At 40.6% G+C, this 17749-nt stretch overlaps 1 protein-coding gene across 3 annotated transcripts in view; it reads right to left on the reverse strand.

Moving 5' to 3' along the window:
* Positions 1-17749, reverse strand: part of LOC125254848 (integrin alpha-X-like) — a 206363-nt gene that overhangs the window by 28382 nt on the left and 160232 nt on the right. The gene's annotated exons all lie outside the window — the stretch shown is intronic.

The following is a 17749-nucleotide window of genomic DNA, read 5'->3' on the forward strand; positions in this document are numbered from 1 at the left end:
TTTGAGGAAAACAGGAAGAAAACAAAAGCACTTTCGCAAATAGACTGCCTTATAGATTTATAATTTATGCCGCGCAGCGATTTCACTTGATTGAGCTGCACATATCAGAAAATTATAACAGAGGCAGCTGACCTTGATAGGGAATTTGCATCGTTACTCGCAAACTACAATTCCTGTTCATGATCAATAAGGTGACGTATTTGCTGTTGTAATGATGACAGTAGCGTACACAACAGTAGTAGCTGTTCCATGCTCCGGTGTGAGCCCGAGCCCAACTGAACCGTGATTTAGCCCACCTCTTTCAAGCGGGCCAGGGGCGGTTAAACAAACCACACCCCAGGCATGGTACAGAGAGTTTGAGGGCTTGCGAGTAAGTAAATCATCGGATAATTTTCATTTTTGGGTGAACTATCCCTTTAATTTGTATTTTTAACTTTTTGCATGTCTTTTGATGCAAGATTTTATCACATACAATGTCTTGGTTACTATTGTAACCTCTGTTCCCTGATGGAGGAAACAAGATGTGGTGTCGATGACTGACTCTAAGGGGCGCACTTGGGAGCCCCAAACACCTCTGATACTTTGAGAAAAGGCCATTGAGATTTGTTTAGTGGAATTTGCATGCACTCTCCTGGACATATGGGTATAAAAGAGATTCATTCAGTTTTGTGCTGAGGACCATTTCAGCGGCCGGTTCAGCGTTGTGGCAGGAGGGATACTATGTTTCGTTCCCTCCATCTGTTGTCTGTCTGGACCAGCATGTGCTTGCTCTGTATCAATGGTCGAAACTTCACAGGGCCAGCAATTTCGCTAGCAACTCAAGGCAGTTGATGTGCCACTGCAGTCAATGTCCTGTCCAGGAGCCCAATGCTGTCTGCCCATTACGCACGGCATCCCAGCCAGTCTTGGATGTGTCTGTTGTGATCACAACATGCCTGGACACTTGTTCTAGGGCAGTGGTTCCCAACTTTTTAAAGTGGTGTACACCCTAAGGCATTTAGTATCCTTCTGTGTACCTTCTGTAATGACTAAGACAAATCAGACACAGTTATTTGTTAACCAATAATTGTTTAAAGCTCACTCTGGGGTCTGTCCCCATCCCCCGAGAAGTTCTCAGTTATAAGTTTATTGCGCTAAAGAATGTGGTTGCCACATTGAGAGCAGAGAAGAGACACAGAAAATCTGCATCTTCCCTGCATTTTCCACACAGAACACAGACGTTCCTGCATTAATTTATAGACAGGCTGTTCTATAAATGAACATGCATATCCCCAGGAAATGGTATCCATTATTACTGTTGTTGTATTGCACTCATTGTATTCATGTTTTATGATTTTTAAGTTTTATGACATTCAAGGTAACATCAATTATGCCATGTTTAGTGTCTATGGTAGTGTCTTTAGTGTCTATGGCAGGTATGTCCATACCTGCGCAACGCATCAGTATTACAAGAATCTTTAATAGTTCTTCTTCAAAAACTTTAGATCCTGACTACATGCTCAGAGTAGTACTGTACAATAAGAACGTTGTTTTTCCATAACCTGGAAATTAACATTTCTTAGAATTAATAAATAATCAACACTGAGTGTCCACTGGACGAACAGGTTAATTGATTGTAGCATTAATCTTAATGTAGCTACATCCAGTTAATCCGATTAACTGATTCACATATTCATAATTAATCATAATTAATAATCATAATGAGTTATGAATAATTATTAATATTTCCCCTTTGAGTTAATTTGCTATATTTGGTGGAGAATGCAGGCATCATTTTAAGCAATTGTTTGCAGATGAACCAGTAATCAATCATGTGTTTTTGCATAATCTTTATTAACATCTCATACATGCACATACAAATTTCTGATAAAATCAGCAAAACTGGGGCTTGAATGCGCATTCCCTTGAACGGCAGAACATTCCTCGATGCTATAATGCATGTTTAAATTGTACGAAGAAGCTAACCTAAAATTATCGAAGAAATCATAATTTCAGTTGCTAAACGAGCATAAGACTTTTTCTGATGACGGAATCTCAGATGAGCAGCACATTCAAAGGGTATTAGAATAAACTAACCTGAACTTGGGCAAAGAAACCCCCACTTTCAGCTTTAAATGCATAGGTCTTTTTCTGATGATGGAATCTCAGATTAGCAGCACGGACAAATAAACTAACCTGATCTTGGGTGAAGAAATCCCCACTTTCAGCTGTAAATGCATAAGCCTTTTTCTGATGACGGAATTCCAGATTAAGCAGCATAAATTTACCTGTGTGATGAAGAAATCTCACTACAGCGTTTGTAATGGTGTTCTGGGCGATTCTCCTCAGTCACCGATTAAGGCCTTTTTACTATTCGTTACGTCACTGTATTCATATTAATGCACTGGACCACACATATGAAACACACGCAATGAATTTGTGGTTTAAATTCTAGCTTAGCTAACTAGCAATTCACCACTGTCTGTGAAGTGATGTGCTGTTGTGATTTGTGAGTTATGAGTTATGCGTGACCACACTGGAATTCTCAATGCAGACTTGCAGCAGTTGCAGTTAGAATTCTGCTCTATTCTGATTGTGTTGCAGGCTGGCATTTGTCTCCTGGCAGCGCATGACCACAGAGCATGTTAGAGCAGACACCTCTAAAAGTCTGATAGCAGCACCCACATCACAGACTGTTGTGCAAACAACAAACCGCGTGTAGCCAAATCTAGCTCTATAGAAACCCTACGCGTATACCCTACAAGTTAAAACCCTTTACATCGACTAAAAGCTGCTAGCACCCTGCTAGCACCTAGACACGTGCAAGCATGAAGCATTCAAACCTAAGACTTTATAGACTTTGGGATCCTTTTTAGGAGGGATTTTGATTCGAACTGTTGATGGGAACACAAAGCGTTGTGAAGCTCAGAATCAAACTAATCAATTGAGTCACAAACTGTAGGGCTGAGCAAATATGGGTAGAACTCTTTATTGCCCTAGTACTTCAGAAATCCCTTTAAAAAGGTATACATGTGAATTAAACATGGCACAATGGCCTTTATCGTCACAGTATGCTAATGCCTATCTAGTGCGAGGGATTCATCAATATGCTGATTGAGGACTGTTGGGACACTCCAGGCACAGGATGGTTCTGTTTGGAGAGACAGAGTCGTTTACACCTCAACACACCTCATCTGTACCATTTGCTTCACATGGAATATATGCTTTCAACTACCTGCTCTGTATCTACTAGTGTTTTCTAACTAACTATGTCATGTTTGGTCTCATCCGACAGCTTATAAACTGAACTGAATGGTAGTGTAATTATTGGAGACATTGAAGTATCCTAATGTACAATCTAGGTATTGCTTGAACATGCATTGAGGAGAATATGCTAATGTACTTCTCCCCCTCTTGATCACCACCCATTTGCCATATCTTTTGGTTTCCTGTCAGTTGGTTTTGGTGTTGGTATTCCACTCATGTATAACAATGCTTTGCTCAGAGTATAAGAAGGAAAGGTAACTGATGTTCGGGGAGAAAGGCTTTAACCCTGCCACTCCCGCACACCGGTGTGTAACCTCTTAATACAAGAAAGGCTTTTACGGCCTCTTCTGCACAGCAGTGCATTATTTGTTACAACTAAGTTTTCTATACAGTATGTTCCATTCTACTGTCTGTATATTTAAACATGTAACTTAATAAATAACCTTGCCTGCTTTAAAGGTTTTAAGAATCTTTCCTTTTGTAACTGATAATGTTGAAAGCTAAATTGATTGCAACTTTCATTATCTAAACGTTCAGGTTAAATCCTACGTTTTCCTATCAATTCAAAGAAAGACTTTTACCTTTAATGAATAAGAGGTAAAAATAATAACAACTTTAATGGAGTCAAATTAATTATATTAAAGTCAGATAAATAACTGAATTATGCACGTCATCCTTCAACTGCTTTTTGTTTCCGATTATTGGTTCAGAATAGCAGCGTAAGCTTCCAGCCTTACAAAAAGATTCACAGTTTCGAACCGCTCTTCCCTTTATCAAATACGTCATGTAAATGTGTTATACACATTTCATATACAAATCAGGTATAGGCCTGGGTTAATGGGACTTAGAGATGAACCATTGACATTTCAAATCACTTTGAAAAAGCTATGACGCATCATGAAGCCTCGTTTACTGAAATCACGTGACTTTAGCAGTTTGACACACGCTCCAAATCACGGATGCAAGACAAATGATTCACCCGGGTTCCGAAGCTTCACAAGTCATGCCTCAAAGGCACCCATCTCTGGTTTAAACCATTTGTGTGTGTGGTGTCACTCAATTTGTTAAGTCTGAGTATCCCTATTCAAGTTGAATTGAAATTAAATCTAAAATTTAATTAAATCAATTTGTTTAGTTTCCTATCCCCTAGAGCTATAAGGAAATTCCAAGTTTACTCTTTATTTTTCTTAACCCTATTCCTCTATTTTATTTCTACTTCATTCTAATACTTTATTCACCTGACAACTATGCAGCCAAGTTGAATTTTGTTGAATTTGAAAATTTAATTAAATCAATTTTGTCTATTTACCTTTCCTTTTAGATTCCTAAATCTATAAAGAAATTCTAATTTCATTTTTATTTCGACTTTATTCCTCCTCTATGTGTCATTTTATTTAATTCACTTTCTTTTGTTTAAGCCTGAATATCTCTATTCAGCCAAGTTGGTTTTGATTAAACTTAGCATTTAATTAAATCAACTTGGGTATTCACCTCCCCTTTAGGTTCCCTAGAGCTAAGAGGACCTTCTAGTTTTACCCTTTTTTTTTTTTTTTTTTTTTTTTACCATCACCATCTTCCCTCTTTTTATAGGAGTAAAGTAGTTCTAGAAACTGTTGTTTCCTTAATGAGGCATAATGAGTTATAGGTTATTACTATCCTAATTCCTATCTCTTAGCTCCCCCTCCTCACTCCTTAGTGCAGAGTACATGAAGTATGGCCACTGTATATAACTATATATCCTAGCAAAACTAAATAGGTAAAACCCTTTTTTCTTCCTCTCCCCTTTCTTATTTCATCTTTTTTTTTTTTTTTCTACCAGTTTGTTCTATTCGTTACCCTCATGGTGACAACCTATGGAAAAGAACCATCAGTATTCTGAGTAATAGTTTAACGACATGTACCAGCCAGTCATCAGTCAACACAGCTTACAGCTGTCAACAAAGATACTCAAACCTCTTTGTTGTGACCAGCACTAAGTCTCATACTGGCTTCCCCCACTTCAGCTATTCACTCATGGCCCACATAGCTGTACGAACTTGCATTTGCCTGTGCCATCTCTCTCTCTCTCGTATCCCCATAAGTGTGCCAGTTTGCCTAGGACATCCAGCCCTGCCATCCAGAACCCCCTGGAGATCCAGCAGAACAATGTGATGGACACCCTTCAGTCAAAGCAGTCAAAGACCTGCAACAGCAGAGCAAGGGACGGTGAGATCAGCAGCACCAGCGGACACTTGACACCGGGCCTGAGCCACAAAGAGCTTCATCCTCTCCTTAGCCCATGCTCATACGGGCTTCCAACAGGATGTAAAGGAACGAACTCTGCGAGTCACAGAGTTCCACAGAGAACCAACCCACTCAGCGTGAGAAGGCACAGGACAGATGCAAGGACCCTAACAGAGCAGAGCAACTGAGGGAAGTCACCAATCTTCAGGAGGCTCAGACAGCTGTTGAACTTCGCCATTTAAAGAACGTAAAGAACTGTTTGAATTTAAAGAGACACTAAAGCTAAGGCCCTTGAAGGCCATCCACATGCAGAGCGGAAATCCAAACACTGACTCAGCAATTCAGCAGCATGGGAGACAAACTCGTTGTGGTCCAAAAGAACTGAAACAGCCCGACCAACTGCAAATGGACCACACAAGGAACATGCACGCTGAAGGACTTCACAGCAGCACAAGCTCCCCCGGCCCTACACAAAGGGGGGGAGGGGCCAGAGCCCGCAGCCTAGAAGACCACAGCGCCCATGCCAACATATGAGACATTCCTTTTGCCCGAAGTCCCTGACTGGTGTGACCCACCAAGACAGACTCTCTGTTCTGGATCACATCCAAACAGAATCACAACGATTTCTGACTTAACAGCCAGAAAACCTCCAATCAGACTATTAGCAACTGAAACCAGTCAGCATAAAGACTTCTCAGACCCAGAAGTCTGAATGCAGATTGAGTGCTGCCCTTGACACCAAGCAGGGCAGATCTGAAAGTCCCAAGGTTACTGCCACAGTCTCAGACAAACCTGGAATGAATGGAGGACACCAACAGTACCTTTGCCTCCTACACCAGTTAGTCACCTTTTTGGGCAGCACAACCTGCCCTCACACAATGCCATTCATGTAACCTGACACAGAAGGCCTGTAACACACAAGGCCCCTCAGAAGGGGTTCTTAATACCTGTCAAAAGAAATGGAGTGTTCTCTTCCAAACAATTTGATAAAGATTTTAAAAGATATAATAAAAAGCAGAAAATTGTTAAACTTGAAGAATCTCTGGGGTCTATGAAGTTTTCATAAATGAGACATGCAAAAACACATGCTGTGGGCTCAAGTGAAGTGTATACCACATCCTGTAAAAATGACAGATGTTGCTTTATGTGTGTAAGTGAACATGGGTTCTGGGGGATAGAAGCATTGTCGTGTGTAACTGATAAGAATGAAGACAGTTAGGAAATAAATGTCTAGCAAGGTAGAAATCTGACAAAAATGTATAATAAAAAAAATGTGTGTATTGCTTAAGCCATTGACGCAAACAGGAAATGCATTGACGCAAGTGAAAAAAGGTGATAGACAAGTAACCTAGCAATTGACGCAAGTAGAAACCACATGTGCGTAAATGAAAAGATAAAGTGCGTCAAAAGAGAATATAAATATTGGGGCCTTTATAGCTCTCAAAAAGAGATGTAGTTGGAGCAGTAGTAGTAGTTGTGTAATTTTGCTGAAGAAAGAGCATACAAGCAATCAGCAAGCGGAAGCCATCGTCAGACCACAGCCCTCAGAAGATTAAAGAAGACACCTGATTTTCTTAGAGAAGAACATATACTGAATAGAGAAGAGGGTAAGCTTTAAAAATGTAATTATTTATCTGGCCCATGGAACTTCAGGCTTAGCTGGCATAGAGTGGTGTATTTAGCTTTTGCCTTTGCAAGAAATAATAAAATGAGAATGAGGACTGCCCTCAAACTCTGATAGTATTGTCTCAGTCTGTTTATTGTTGTAGATTCGGATGAAGGTTTCCTTTCTACAGAGCAAAGGCCTCGGAAACTTTAGCTAAACTTTAGCTGCATCTACAAGCATAGCTACCTAGTGATCAATACTTTGTTTCATTGGCCGATAGAAACATCAGTATTTATTCACAAGACAAGACTACTGCACACTTAGACCAGTTTTGACTCGCAGCAAATCTATGTAACTACTCTTTAAATTAGTCAAGAAGATGTTTCAAGTAGAGAGAAGAATTTTACATGAGTAAAATTTGCAAATGTCAAACCATACTTGCATCTTACTGAATTTAAGTTTGAATTATTGAAGTATAAGTGCTCTATTTTAACTTGATGCGTAACTCGTTTCAAATGAGCAGACATTCTTCACTGTTGAATTGCTCTGAGATGCACTGCTTCTATGACAGCAACTTGTCAAAGGAAGTACGAACTCAACACTTGTGACATCATATTGTAAACAAACCAGGCTAGGGAGCTAAGATAATACAACCTAGCGGCCCTCCAGCTAAGGTGGCTAACTAAACTACTACAGTTAACGGTTAGCATTATTTACTTGAAGCCTTTAACTATAGCTTGTGTGTATGCAGTGTGAACTGATCTAAACCAATTTCCTTTAACCACATCCCTGGTTTTCTGATCTTTCACTTTCCTTACCTTTAATTCTTCTCATCTAATTTTAACCACTTAGGTGAATTTCTCCCTGAACACTGTTCAGCTAAATCTGCAGTTACTAGTATAATCATCAGATAATCATCCCTTTCCCCTTGTTGTTGCTGCAGGACCTTGGCCAGCTGATCAATGAGGGTTCTATTGAAACGTTCAACCATACCATCACCTTGTGGATGGTATGGGCTGGTTCTGGTCTTATGAACACCCAACATTTGACAGAGATGTTTAACAAGGTCTGACTCAAATTGCTGCCCTTGGTCTGTATGTAAGACCTCTGGAATGCCATGCTCGTAGACAAAATTCTCAAAAAGACACTTAGCCACTGTTGTAGCCTTCTGGTCTTGAATAGCATACAGGTTAACATATTTGGAAAAATAGTCCTGAACAACAAGAACATACCTGTTTCCTCGACTTGTAACAGGAAGTTCCAGTATATCTGCAGCTACTTTCTGAAGTGGTGCTGTCGCTGCCACTGTCTTCATGGGTGCTTTATGACCAGGGATTGGAGTGCGCCTGGCATCACAAGGAACGCACTTCTTGCACCACTCACGTATGTCCCGGGACATAAAAGGCCAGAAGCAGAGTTGCTGTGCCTGTTGCAAGACTTTTCGGCCGATAGATGACCAGCAACAGGGTTGCCATGGAGGGACTGAAGGACCTGCTCCCTTAAAGTTTGAGGTACAATGACCTGAAAAATCACAGATTTGGTGCCTGGACTAACAATTTCACAACAGAGGAGCCCATTGTGTAGTGTTAGCCTGAAGTATTCTTTCCACAGAATTCTCTCCTCTGGCGACCATCTGTTCATGTTCCCATATGGTGGTTTGCGGCCTTTGAGTTTCCAACTCACAACTTCCTTTAAAACTGGATCCTGTCATTGCTGCTCTTTAAAACTCAATTCAGAGGTAGCCAACTGCAGAATGAAAGAGGAGGTTCTCTCGGTTTCTTGCTCAACACAGGCAGTTGATGTTGGTATACCATGGGTCATGCCGACTGACTGAACCTGGTCTTTCAGTCCCTGAATATTTGCTAATTGACAGCTGCCATCTGACAGTGGTGCACTCTGATCGGGTCGATCAGATGACGAGGCTGTGTTTCCAAATTCTGAGTCTGAGTCTTGACGACGTGACAGGGCGTCGGCATTGGCGTGACTTTGTCCTTTTCTGTGTATGACCGTCCATTCAAATGGATCTAATTCAAGGGCCCAGCATGCTCGCCGACCAGTGCAATCACTGTCAATAGGGATTTTCCTCTGGCCCAAGAGGGGTTTGTGGTTCATAATGATGAAGAAGGGCTGCTTGTACAAATAGTGGCAGAAATGTCTGACAGCCCACACAATGGCCCAAAGCTCTCTATCGTACGTGGACCACTTCCTTTCAGCCTTCATGAGGACATGGCTGGCATAAGCTACCACTGTTTCTCGAGTCCCTTTTTCCTGGGCAAGGACAGCACCTATAGCTGATGCAGAGGCGTCTGTATACAAATGGAATGGTCGGTGAAAATCTGGGAAAGAGACAATAGGTGGATGAGATAGGGCATGTTTCAAATAAGCAAATGCATCATGACATTCAGCAGTCCAACGGAACCCAACAAAAAAGGAGCACAATCCTAAGAATGCCCTCACTTCCGTAGGTGAGCATGGAATAGGCCAGTCCTGAACACAAAATTTCTTGGATCAGGTTGAACGCCGTCTTTAGATACAATGTGACCCAAGAACTGAACCTCACTCTTAGCAAGCGAGCATTTGGAGGACTGAGCTTTAACCCACAGGATTTGATTCTGGAAAAAATTTCCTCCAAATGTTGAAGGTAATCCTTAAAAGTCTTACTGAAAATTAAGACATCATCCAAATAAGCCAAGCAAGTTTTCCAAGGCAGCCCACGAAGTACCATCTCCATTAACCTTTGAAAAGTTGCTGGAGCATTTGTCAGACCCATGGGCATAACTTTAAAATGGTACAGCCCACTACCTGTGGTGAAAGCAGTTTTCTCACGATCCTCTTTTGCCAGCTCCACTTGCCAATAGCCATGTTGCAGGTCTATTGTGGAGAACCAAGCAGATCCTGATAATGCATCTAATGCATCGTCGACTCTTGGAAGGGGATGAGAGTCTTTTATGGTTACCGCATTTAGTTTTCTGTAATCCAGGCACAATCGCCACGTCATCCCGTTTACGCACTAAAACTACGAGCGCTGCCCAGGGGCTATAACTCTCTTCAATGACATCTGCTTTTAAGAGTTTTGTCACTTGTTGCTGTATTTCTTGTCTTTGGTCAGGTGTCACACGATAGGGCCTTTGTTTGATTGGCATGGCCTTCCCTGTCCGAATCCTATGCTTAATTATTCCAGTCCTACCTCTGTCATCAGAGTTCTTACTGAAAATATCTGAGTACTTAGTTAGCAGCTCTGTTAAGGATTCAACTTGAGATGTAGACAGGTTAGAATTATCAATGGATACGGGGGGGGGGGGGGCTGTGTTACAGGGATCAGACAGGACATTACAACATTCTCCCTCCAAAACTGTTGTGTCAGTAGAAGAAAGAAAGTAAAACTCACCAAGATGTTGACCTGCATGGAGTTCGATGTCTTCTTCTGTGGTGTTCAGAACTTGTACTACAGTCAGGCCATTTTGGACCTCACTGAGGGTGTGTGCAATGGCCACATTACTAGCTGGGTTGGGCTCCAGGATACCCGTGTAGTCACTTGGCACAGGAGATACAGCCGTCGCTCCTGCCACACACGCTGTGATAATTGTTTCACTCCATGCTGGTAATTTGGTAGATGAAAGCACAGAAACATTACAACTAGCTGCAGCTTTATGTCCTGTCGGGAGCAGAGGGAGCTCAACATTCCATAAAGACAATTTCTGATTTTCGACATCAAGGACAGCATGGTGTTTTTGTAGGAAGTCCCACCCAAGGATGACTGGATGGTGTGCACCTCTAACCACCTGGAAATCATGATGCAGCAACTCTTTACCAAGTCTCATACCAAGAACTAAGACACCTAAAGTGTCCAGACATTGCCCAGTGACAGAAAGTGCAAGTACCATGGAAGTTTTCATAGGCCGTTTTTTTAACATTGGATGAGAATGTTGAAAATCTTCCCCCACAATGGAAATAGTAGAGCCCGTGTCCACCAGAGCAGAAACCTCCACCCCTTCCACAATTGCCAAAACATTTGCTGACCTTGTTAGGGGGTTGTGTGTGCTCCTCATTTGTATTAAATGCTGTAAAATCAGTGTGGGGCCAGGAGGGTTGAAGCTGATGTTTGCCCCTCAACATCAGATAACGGAAGTTTCCCTGTTGTTTGAATGACTGCTGGCTGTCAGGGGACCTAAAACGTACACTGCATCGGCTCTGAGGGCTGCCATCTCTTCTCCACTGCCGGACAGGACTAGGGCTGATTTTGGGTTTGGGGCACTGGAGTTGAACCCCCATGAAGTTGCATAGCTGCACAGGCCCTTTCACAGCGGCATGCAACAAGAAGAGCCTCGTCAATATTCACCACTCCTTGTTCATGAATCTTCGCTTGCAAAACTATCTAAGCCAGTCACAAAACATCTGAATTTCTCACCCTCCTGGGCAGTACGATCATAATCAGGAAAAGCCTCCAGGACGAGACGAGTAATATCAGCACTATAAACTTCTAAACTTTCACCAATCTTGCGGGGGCGAGCATTCACATGAGTTTGGAAGAACGATAATGAATGTTGAAGCCCAAAGACATGCCTTAGTTTGTCTTTCACTGCATTGTAGTTAGCCTTTACAGAGGTAGGAAGACTGCCCCAGTACAAAAAAGCAGCATCTGAGAGCCGTGTTGGCAACACTGAAGCTAACGTGTTCATAAAGTCTGTACCTTGTGGTGTCATTGCTTGCACCGCTACCTCAAAACGACGGGCCCAGCTGGAGAATGATTCAGTGCCATCACCTTTAAAAGCTGCTGGAAGCTCGATATGCAGATTGCCCGCGACAGTGAGTGCAAGAGGCAGCGTCCTATTTGCATTGCCGCTAGCGCCAGGCGGATCAGCAGCAGCGTCAGCAAACGCAGCACCATCATCATTCTCAGACATCCTGGTAGTTTGTCTTTTTATCTCACCCTTGCGTTGTGCTGCATTGCGTTGTTTCGTTTAGTTCTTGCGCAATAGTTCTTTTACACAGCCGGTGACAATAAGAGTGAAATGTCCCAAATGGCGTCACTATCGTGTGCCGAAAAAGTTCATAAAACTCCACATAAAGCGCCACAAACGCAAAATAATGACCCAGCTGCCACCAAATGTAAAGTTGGGTTTGTAAACTTTGCGTGACACACTCAAAAGAATAAAATAAATCACCGGAGAGAAGCAGCTCGTGAACAGTCGTCTGTTTACTTACTCACATGCTCAGCGCTAAGAAAAACAACACCAACTTGTAATTCAGCCAATCAGGAAACACAAAGATGAACACTGAAGTAAATCAAGCTTTATGAACAAGAACACAGATTCCAGACTTTAACCCACTATCTCCCATTAATATAATTATATATATTTAACCTTACACTAGGGTAATTAAATCTAAATTTAATTACATGTAAACTGTTTCGCTAAAGAAGAACTCTAGGATTTATTGAGATTTGTCAATAGCATGCTAAACTAAACTTTAACACACACATGGTTTGGTCCTGAACATGCTGCAGCTGTTAATCACTAGTGCTTATTGACTATTCCCAATACCAGGTCATTCTGCTGTTTTAATGACTTCTTTAAATCTGTGTATTGATTTTAATCATAATAACAGTCAGCTATTATTTTTTACTAGTATTATTTCTTTCATCTATGTGATTTATTTACATTTTCCTTTTTGGTCTCATGTGGTTTAATTTCCCAATAGAACCACAAGTAACTAGACATACTTTCCTTCTTGATTTTATTTACTACATTTTATTTACTTTTATTTACAAAAGTAATCTGAACGATTGCTATGGCATAATTTTGAGCACCACTAATGAACTTAACATGTTCCAAAGAGAACTGAGACACTCTTACCTGCAGCAGAAAGAACCACAGCAGAAGAGACATCTCACTCCTCCAAATGGAATCAGCAGAAGAGCCTCCCCTAGCCAAGCACCGAGGTACAAAGGGGGGAGCCAAAACCTTCTACTGGGCACCTTACCTGCCCATTTCCTGAAGTCTTCTGCAGTCGCACAAGAAGAAGAATGAATTAAGATGAACCTTGGAATGGCACATGAAGTGACATTCAAAGACCTCCAGCAACAACTTCCTATACACAGCAGCCACCCAGAGGCTGCACAAGGGCGACTGGACATGCATGCATCGAACCGGTAGGAGCTTCTAACACTAATAAGAGAGCTCCTTGAACAGTATTTACCTGAGAAGTACTCAGAAGCACAAGCTTCTGACCACTCACACAAGACCACTCAGACCTGCTCAAAGTCGGCGCCGCCACAAGAGCAGAGGGACACAGCAAACTTCAGACTCCTTCTGACTAAGAGCAGGGGTAACAAACACCTGCTGTGCTTCTGTCATCAATCCTAGGTCAGTCCGAAACACTCTTCACACTACAACTCCCATAACCTCTTCCTGCAACCACCTGCTTCACGGGTGTCCGAATGACAGATGACACTGTCATGGCACCTGCTACCATGACACCTGCTGAGCAAGCTCAAAGAGCTGAACCTTGCCACCAGCAAACTTCTTGCCCCCACTAACCAGTTTGGGGACCACTGTTCTAGTAGAATCCCTGCTCGTAGAAAAGGTCTGTCACAGGGCTGAATAAGCTACAACAAATTTGCTTTATGGCCATGTGGTGTGTGCCGCTGTGCCTTGAACTTCACTGTACTCGAGTCTGTAGCCAATGCTGAAGCCGTCTCGTATGCATGACCACAGTAGAGGATGCCATATTTTCTCTGAAATTGTTTCAGTAGAACCGCTGTTTTTCTCTTTAGGAAGTTTAGCAATGACTGAGTGTGCTCGTCGAGCATTCGCTGCCATGTCTGGAAGCTGCATATCCCGATCCTGTGGCTGTAGGTGTGATGGAACACCTACCTTGCTCCAGAAGCCCCAACTGGAACCGGCCTGTGACAGTTAAGGAATCTGCAGTAACGCTTCAGATTACAGCCCAGAAAGTACTGCGTAATTACAACGAATTTACAGCGTAACTTTCGATAATTATAGTGTATCTATAAAGTAAGTATGTGTAAATATAGGGGAACAATATGTAAAGTCTTGGGAATAAAGGGGTAACAACCAGGAAAATAATTTATATTATTATTAATAAATTATTTATACTCTAAGTATTTTAGAACTAAGGGGTACTTATACTATTATGATAGACAACAATTTACGTTTGGGAGCAATTTAGCGAGAAAGTGCACTGATTAAGTTGTTTCAAGGCAAGTAGAAAGAACTATTGCAATCTTTTTTAATACATGGGGAAATATACTTTTGTTTCATGTAGTTACAGGGTAAGTATGACATTGCAAGCTGTAAATTAAAGTGGTGCTTGTTACACTCTTGTTTCATGTAGTTACAGGGTAACGTTAAAAAAAAAAAAAAAAAAAAAAAAAAAAAAAAAAAACACAAACAATCTGATATCACTTGGAAACCTTTATTTGAAAAACAACATATTTCAAAACAGATTTAAAGTTACAACACTTCTTATTTGTTTCTCTTGCTTGGCTTCCTCCTCCTCTTGTTCCTCTTCTTCTTTTTCTTTCTTTCCACTGATGAATCTTAAGAGGGAATCCCATGTCATTTGCTATTCTATATTAAAAGAAAATACAGTACACCCGGAAATGTGCTCGCAGTTTACTCGAATTTTACCCTCATGCCATCTGAGATGTATACGACTTTCCTTCTTAAGATGAACACAAACAAAGGTTTTTAGAAAAATAAATAATCTCTGGGAATGCTTTATAATACAAGCTCATGTGTTCCTAAAAGTTGAAGCATCAAACAGCACACACAGCAATAACTACAGTAATCCATATGACCCAAATGGATGAATCAATGTCTTCTGAAGTGAAACGATACGTATTTGTAAGAAAAATACAAATGTTTTAAAAGTTTTAAACTTTCCACCAACTGTCACCTGCACATACAGGAGAGGGATGAGAGTTCATGCTTGACGTAACTTGAAGCTTGGCGTAAGTGTGCAGAGAAACTCGCGCGAAAAGTCACGCGGATGTCGGATGCCGTCAGGTTTTTTTATTTTTTGTTTTTATTTTTTGTTTTTTTATTAATGCTCACAACAAAATACACAGAATAACAGATAATGATAATGAGAAACAAACAAGACAGAATAACAGCAACGGCAGTTCTCGAGCGAGTTTCACATGAATCTCCCGCGAGAACGTCTTGAAAGCTGTACGTTGCTCATTACAATGTGCTTTGTCGAATGCAAAGTCGACTCTCATGCAGGCGCTGGTGACAGTTGGTCAGAAGCGAGAAGATGAATAGCCTAAACCATGAGAAAATGATTGGGTGTCCTGTATTTTCTGTGAATGAGATTCCTTCTTAAGATTCATCATTTGAGAAACAAGAGGAGGAAGAGAAACAACAACAACAAAAAAGGGACAAAATGTGTTACTTTCTTTAGAATTTGAAATGAAAAGTTGATTTTAAAAAAATGAATAAATGAATATTAGGTGTTGTAGACCTGTTTTTAATTATGTTGTTTTTCAAATTAAGGTTTCGGCATCAGTAATATCAGATTGTTTGCATCTTTTTTTTTGTATTACTTATACTGTAATTACATGAAATAAGAGTGTAACAAGCACCACTTTAATTTACAGCCCACAATGTCATACTTGCCCTGTAACTACATGATATAAAAGTGTAACAAGTACCACTTTAATTTACAGCCCGTAATGTCATACTTACCCTGTAACTACATGAAACAAAAGTATATTTCCCCATGTATTAAAAAAGATTGTAATAGTTATTTCTACTTGCCTTGAAACAACTTAATCAGTGCACTTTCTCACTAAATTGCTCCCAAACATAAGATTGTTGTCTATCATAATAGTATAAGAACCCCTTAGTTCTAAAATACTTACAGTATAAATAATTTGTTATTTTCCTGGTTGTTACCCCTTTATTCCCAAAACTTTACATGTTGTTCCGCTATACTTACACTCATGTGGCGGTTGCTGGCTGGGAGGATCTGTTTAATCGCCTTCATCTGCTTCTGGACTGCTGAGAACTGGTGGGCAACATCCTCGACAGTGTCGCCGAAGAGGTCACCTTAGGAGATGGGGCCATCAAGTCAAGTTTATTAATATAGCCCTTTTTACAATGCTTATTGTGTTAAAGCAGCTCTAGAAGAAAATGGTATCATTTTCCAGCTTAAGTAAATTCAGTATTGATTTATTCCTTTGTAAAAATCAATAGTTATTAATTTAGTTAATTCATCTATACATCAGCTCTGGAGAAAGCTGGAAAATGACACCATTTTCTTCTAGAGCTGCTGTGCAGCCAAAATTATTTGCCTGTTATCCAGCTCAGTTCAGTTTGCATACAATGGTGTCAATGCAGGTACAGTAGGTGGACAACCAAAATGGGTATTACCGCCGTGCATACCGCCGCCGCAGGGCCGTTGCGTTAACTGAAATTCAGTCGCGCGTAAAAAACTACCGCCAGGTGGCGCAAAGGGACGGATTGGAAAGTGACTGTAATAATAAAATGTCGGTTTGTAAACGGAGATGAAAGGACGAAGTAAAACGACAATAACATTATAATATAACATTTTAACATCCTTAAAAACCATTAGAAAATTTGAAGTGAGAGTTAATTTCAAAACATGGGACAGTCTTAGGCTACAGTCTATGCATCAAAAATTAAAAGAAAGACCTTTACACAAAGTCTTACTGCATGCTATTGTCATTAAACAGTCATTAATAGGCATATATATATATATATTAGGGGCATACACACACGGATTAAAAATGTAACATTTTCATTCTGGTTTGCTCTTAGCAAAAAAAAAAAAAAAAAAAACGAAAGAAAAAAAAAAGAAAACTTCCATATGCTTCCAAAAAGTTCCATATGCGGAGCGAAATGAGAACGGTCCAGCATTAAGACCGCATTAAGAGCAATAATTCTTATTAACTGCTATTGTTCTTGATTTTTTTTTTTTTTGGGGGGGGGGGCTATTAGGCTATATAGGCTATGTAATGTTTAGTGATTTTGATATCGCAGACTAAAATACCGGCAGGAATAAATATTTAGGCTAATTTACTCATTAAAACCAAAGGTGTTAATCAGTGATTGTACATCAAGAGCAAGGACACGTTGTGTGCATTTTGTTTTGTGCTTTTACCAGAACGAAACGTTTGATTGTCTGTGTGAAACGCAGCGTGTGCACGAGCGTCAAGAGAACTAATAACAGCAGCAACGAGCACTGGCCATGATTTCAGAAACAACGCGTTCCAGCGGATATATCTCCTCTTATTTAACACAGACCTATATCTTATCGAATTGAGATATTTCTTTCTTTTTAGGTACAATTATTCGCTGAGTTCACTTTTAAGTTCACTTTTGAGACGTTTCAGATTCTCGCAGAGAGACAGCTGAAAGCGCACCCTGTTTTTTTTATTTTATTTTATTTTATTTGTCAAAAGTACAAGGTTTTGTTGTTATTGTGAGCGTACACAAATAAAAGTAGACCATTTGTAGTCTTGCATCAATCTGTAGGCTATCGCCAAAAATGAAGGGAGGCCTGTTTTAAGTTGTTTCAGCTGTCACGAGGAGAAAATCCATCAGAACGCACCGGCGCTTTCGTCGGCCAGAGGGATAAAAATGTAGCCGATTTAGTTTCATATTTATATTTAAATATTGGGCTATT

This window comes from Megalobrama amblycephala, linkage group LG19 (assembly GCF_018812025.1).
Source record: "Megalobrama amblycephala isolate DHTTF-2021 linkage group LG19, ASM1881202v1, whole genome shotgun sequence".
In the NCBI taxonomy this organism is placed as follows: domain Eukaryota; kingdom Metazoa; phylum Chordata; class Actinopteri; order Cypriniformes; family Xenocyprididae; genus Megalobrama; species Megalobrama amblycephala.